Raw genomic sequence first — 5,721 nt, 5'->3', positions numbered from 1 at the left:
TGCTTAAAAACTGCACCTTTTTTTGAAGGCCTAAGGACTGCTCCTGAAGTGCTAACCTTCCTCTGTTAAACTTTGTCAAACTTTTTCGACAGAATTTATAAATATAGATTGCGTAACTGTTTTGTTAACCGGACGCTTCGCCAACTTTTGCATTCTCAGGAGCACTCTTCGTTTTTTTTTGTGGCTGTATAGTTCTCAGTCTATCCTCACAAAATTTTCGAAAGCTGTAATATCGCTTTGTTATATTCGAGATATCAAGAACAATTCTATGAGCCACGTAGTATATCAACTTGATCGTGGTTGAGTGCAAGTTTTCGGATTTATTTTTTAGTTTTTTTGTGATTTTTTTGCCAAAGTTCGTGCTCGTTAGCCTGTACTGTTTGCCTTCGGAAACCGTATATTTGCATTGTCGGGGAGGAGGAGCTGAGTCAAGCAGCCTTGCCAGTCTTTTTCACCTGCTTCGCGAAAATTGCTTCGTTCTCTGCAAACTCAAATTTCTTCTCTCTAGCCACCGTTTGCATGACTCATGTTTTGGCACCGTTTCTATTCGCCGTCTTCTTCCGTTCACCTTATAGTTAGTTCTTGTTTCCTTTTAAATGTGAACACCGCCAGGGTGGTACAGTTGTGTGTATATATAGGTGTGCGTCACTGAATAAACTGCGTTTCGTTCCATGCGTTTGCTGTCATGGCTCACGGTCTTCAAGGGCGGTTCACGCCTACACTACATTGGCGACGAGGATGAACGGAAGAGCGGGCGTAACAACCTTTTCGCTTCCAGTCATGAGCTTTTCCAGACTCGCACCACCGCCGCCATTTTTTCCTGTTCCAGGTCTCACGGCTGTTCCTTGGCCACAATGGCTGCGACTATTCGAGAACTGCATGCTGGCTTCGGGAGCGTCTGATTTTTCGGCAGAGCGTCGCAAAGTTCTTCTTATCCACAGTCTGGGCGTCGAAGGCCAGCGAATATTCTTCAAGCTTCCTGTGTCAGCCAAAGACGCCAAAGAAGGTGAGAGCGCTACCGCTAAGGATCTGCCAGCAGATAGTGAGGGCGCAAGCACCGCACTGTTGCCAAAACAGACAGACACGGCACCTTCGCCATATGACGATGCGGTTACAGCCTTGGGGAACCATTTTACCACCCAAACTAATACCGTTGTAGAACGTGGCCGTTTTCGCAAACGCGTCCAGCAGCCAGGAGAATCTATCAGCGAGCATGTTGTTGCATTACGTGAGCATGCAGCTGCTTGTTCGTTCGCCGTGCTTGAGGATGCGCTCCGTGATCAGTTCGTGCCAGGCATTTCTTCGCAACATGTCCGTGAGCGTCTGTTGCTCGATGGCTCGAGTCTCTTTTTCGCGTGCTGTGCTTGTGGCCACTCAGCTAGAACAGACAACTCAAGACGTCCAAGCTTTTGCGTCTACAAGTGTACAACATGTTGCTACCAAGAGCAACGCCCTCTTCCACTGCTTTCGTTGCGGTTCTAATCAGCGCTCGGCTGCGTCGTTCCACTGCCCGGCTAAAGGGAAACGCTGCCATTGCTGCGGTCGGATCGGTCAATATCAAGTCTGTGTGCAATAAGGATCGACGCGTGGCTTCTGTTCGGGAACTGAGCAGCGAAGAACGCAGTGGCGTAGCAAACATTCTGGTAGTGGCCGCATCCACTCGCCCTGGTATTCATATTGATGTCTTAGTAGGAAACACCAGCTTAGCATTCTTAGTTGACTCGGGATCAGCAGTTTCCATTATGTCGTACAGCTTCTTCAACCAGCATTTCTCCAGTAAAGCACACTGTACTGCCCCGCTAGTTAAGTTATTGGACTATTCAAGACAGCCCATACCGGGGCATGGATGTTTTGTCTCTGAGTTACGTACATGGCTCGTACAGCATCCATTTTGTTTTATGTCGTGTATCGGGGCACTTCGCTACTCTGTATCGATGCGATTAGAGCTCTTAATCTACGAATTGAGGGCTCATCCCTTTGTTGCCTTGAGACAACTGCCACTGCAGCTGGTAGCCAAGAGCGATGTTCTGTAAAAGAAACGCATCCGTGTTATGCTGGGCTTCCCAGCTACTTAAGAGAAGAGTTCCATTGTCTGTTTGGAGAGGGCATTGGTCTGGCTAAGACTTTTGTTCACCAGGTCAAAACGCGTCCATCCGTCCAACCCACTCCGTCTAAGCTTCGCCGCCTACCACTGTCATTACGGCCTTTGGTCTCAGAAGAACTTCGTCGACTGGAAGAGACGGATGTGATTGAGCGCGTTAACGCATCAGAATGGGTCTCCCCTATCGTCGTGATAAAGAAAAAAGATGGAGGGATTCGCCTGTGTGTCGACCTTCGAGAAGCCAACAAGGCCGTCGTGCCGGACAATTTTCCGCTTCCCCACACTGAAGAACTGTTGCACAGCCTTGTGGGTGCAACACATTTTTCCAAGTTAGATCTGGCATCTGCTTATCATCAAGTTTTGCTGCAACCAGAGAGCCGTGATTTAACAGCCTTTGTAACACACGACGGACTTTATCCCTTCAAGCGTGTATGCTTTGGATTAGCTTCCGCCCCCTCGGCCTTCCAACGCATGATGTCGGAAATTCTTCAAGGATGTTCTGGTGTCTTGTTTTACATCGATGACATCATTGTTTTTGGAAAGAGGGAAAAAGACCACTGGGAAAACCTTGCGACCGTTCTCAGGCGTATAAAAGAAGCAGGGCTCAAGCTAAATGACAAGCGTGTATTTTGCACAAATGAACTTTCATTCTTGGGCCACAAAGTCACGCCCGACGGCATCATTCCGCAACCGGAGACGGTAGTATCCATCAAAAACATCCCTGCTCCCGCGGATGCTACTGGTCTTCGATCTTTCGTTGGCTTAGTGGAATGTCACGCAAAGTTCGTTCCAAATTTAGCCGATATAGTCGAGCCTATGCGGGCCCTTCTTCGCAAGAATGTGCCTTTTATTTGGTCTGAGAATGTTGACGCCAGCTTTCAAAAGGTTAAGTCCATGCCCGATTCCGGGACAGTACTCCGGATGTTCAACGCATCACTTCCAGTCGTTGTCGCCACAGATGCATCCGACTGCGGCCTCGGAGCAGTTATTCAACAAATGCACGGGCCCAAGTTATTCAGAGTGGCGTTTGCGTCAAGGACTCGGTCGCCTGCAGAAAGAAGGTACTCCGTGGGAGAACGCGAAGCGCTCGTGTGTGTCTGGGCTATCGAGCATTGGCACACGTATCTTTGGGGGCGCCACTTCACACTGTACACAGATCACCAGGCTTTGGTATCTGTGATGTCAAGTCAAGGTACTGGTAGACGGCCGCGGCGCATAGCGCGCTGGGCAGAGCGACTTCTTTGGTATAACTATACGGTGCAATACCGGAAGTGATTGGAAAACCAAGTTGCAGACGCTCTGTACAGTCTTCCAGTTGCGTTACAGCAGGACGAAACGTCTACAGGCGAAGTCGTAGCATTCATTCAAGCGCCATTGCGCATCACCAAAGAGCAATTCCAGCAGAGTCTAGCTGAAGACAACACGTTACAACAAGTCATTTCTTACGTCCAGTCGTCGTGGCCTCCGCACAAATTGCTTCCGGTTTAACTTAAACCATATTGCAAGGTGCAGCAAGAATTGTCCGTTGTTGATAACTTGTTGATCCGCGGAGAGCCTCTTATTGTTCCAGAAGCACTGACACCGCAAGTGATCGCCACAGCACATGAGGCCCATCCCGGAATTGTCAGGACGAAGGCGCGTCTACGAGAGCGGTTTTGGTGGCCGGGCATGGATCGGGAAGTCGAGCTCGCGATTCAGACCTGCAGCATCTGCCAGGGAGCAGACAAGAGCGCCAAAGTATCTGCTACACTACTGCAGCCAGTGCCATTCCCAGACGGCCCATGGCAAAAGATAGCAATCGACATCGTGGGACCCCTGGAGTGAGCTCCGCATAACGGTCGGTTTGCAATTACTCTGGTGGACTATTTTTCGAAGAGGCCCGAGGTACACTTCAGCTCCGACGTCTCCACCACTACAGTCACAAAGTTTTTGCTTTCTGTATTTTCCCGTGAAGGTTACCCGGATGAAGTCGTTTGTGATAATGGGCCACAGTTCACGTCTAGAGAGTTTGAGCAATTTCTAAAAGATCGTGGCATCCGCCTTCTGCACTCATCCTTGTATCATCCTCAAGCGAACGGGGAAGTTGAACGCTTCAACAGAGTTTTCAAGTCGTATGTTCAAGTGGCAGCGTTAGAGCACCGTCCGCTTCGTCAAGCAGTAATCGAGTGCCTTGGAATTTATCGCTGCACTCCGCACGCTACTACGGGGCTTACCCCTGCATTACTGCTCAATGGACGCGTACCAAGAACAAGACTTGATATTGTCGGATACCCGTCGCCTGCCTTTTTCAGCTCCCCAGACTCTGAGCTGGAGCGCCTGCGCGAACGGGTGAAGAAGCAACAGCAGTACAGTAAGAAGTATACGAATAGCCGCAGGTCTGCGAAAGAGACTACTGTGAAAGTTGGGGACAATGTGCGGGCGAAGAAGCCAGCTACTTCGTTCAAGGGAGACTTCGCTTTCACGGGTCCCCGCAAGGTAACGAAGAAACATGGGCGATCGTCTTGCAGTCTCGACGACGGCAAGATATGGAATGCGGCCAAGCTGCCGAGGATTCCAGCGGCGCTTCAATTGTGTAACCCCAGTAAGAGAGGTGAGTGTGCCCGCATTCAGCAGGGGTCGCCTTCTGACGCCCCACGATTGCTCGGACCAGTTCTTCGCACTCCGGACCCACCTCAAGACACAACAGAGGCGTTGCTTCCAACGCCGGACCCTCCGCGCCGTGTGCTGCCACCTTGCAAGAGACGACCGCCTGACCGATATGGCTACATGTAGGCTAGTGTGAACTCTAGGTGAAGAGTGCATGAATGAACTGTGTTGGGACTGTGTTGTGGTTTACATGTACATGTGCAATGATATTAGTAAATCCTTTGAGATGGTGTAGTACGTACTAATCCACTAATTCACTAACCTTAACATAAAGGGAGGGAATAAGTTCTATAGTTAGTTCTTCTTTCCTTTTCAATCTGAACACCGCCAGGGGGCTACAGTTGTGTGTATATATATGTGTGTGCGTCACTGAATAAGCTGCGTTTCGTTCCATGCGTTTGCTGTCATGGCTCACGGTCTTCAAGGGCGGTTCACGCCTACACTACACTTATATTCGCCCGTAGGTTATACGAGTCTTCCATATTAATTTTTTTCCAACATCCACAGATCGCACTCATTAAAAACCGACGTGATTCGGCTTTAATGGTTTTACGACCATTCCGCTCAACAGAATGAGTGAATGTGGCGAAAAAACAGCAACCCTTGGAGCTTCGCTTGAAAATGCACTGAGCTGAACGCCAAACTAAATCGCAAAAAGAAAAAAGTGCAAGGAATACATCTTATTTGCAGGGAACCTTTGCAGTAGGAGCAAGGACGCAAAAATTCAACATCAATGTTTTTTTTCGGTTCAGTGGCTTTAGCGGGAAAACTAGTTCAAGAGATATCGGCCGACAGCAACCTCAATCGCAAATATCAACATAGCGAAGGCCAAAAATGCAGCGAAACAAGAAAAAAAATCTCAAACTCTGCAAGCTGCCCGCAATCACCCTCACAACCCTTGTTCTCCGAAGAGCTCTGTTCTCGATAAGTGCAAACGACATCCTGAATGTTTGGTCTAACCAATGAAGCCTCAA

General features: G+C 49.0%; 1 pseudogene; it reads left to right on the top strand.

Annotated features, from left to right (window-relative positions):
* Positions 1–738: 738 nt before the first annotated feature.
* Positions 739–4,873, top strand: LOC149347181 (uncharacterized; annotated as a pseudogene).
* Positions 4,874–5,721: the final 848 nt, after the last annotated feature.

This window comes from Amblyomma mixtum, chromosome 4, assembly GCF_055824585.1.
Source record: "Amblyomma mixtum isolate Tamu chromosome 4, ASM5582458v1, whole genome shotgun sequence".
Classification (NCBI taxonomy): Eukaryota; Metazoa; Arthropoda; class Arachnida; order Ixodida; family Ixodidae; genus Amblyomma; species Amblyomma mixtum.
This window is presented reverse-complemented; position numbering and strand designations above follow the sequence as displayed.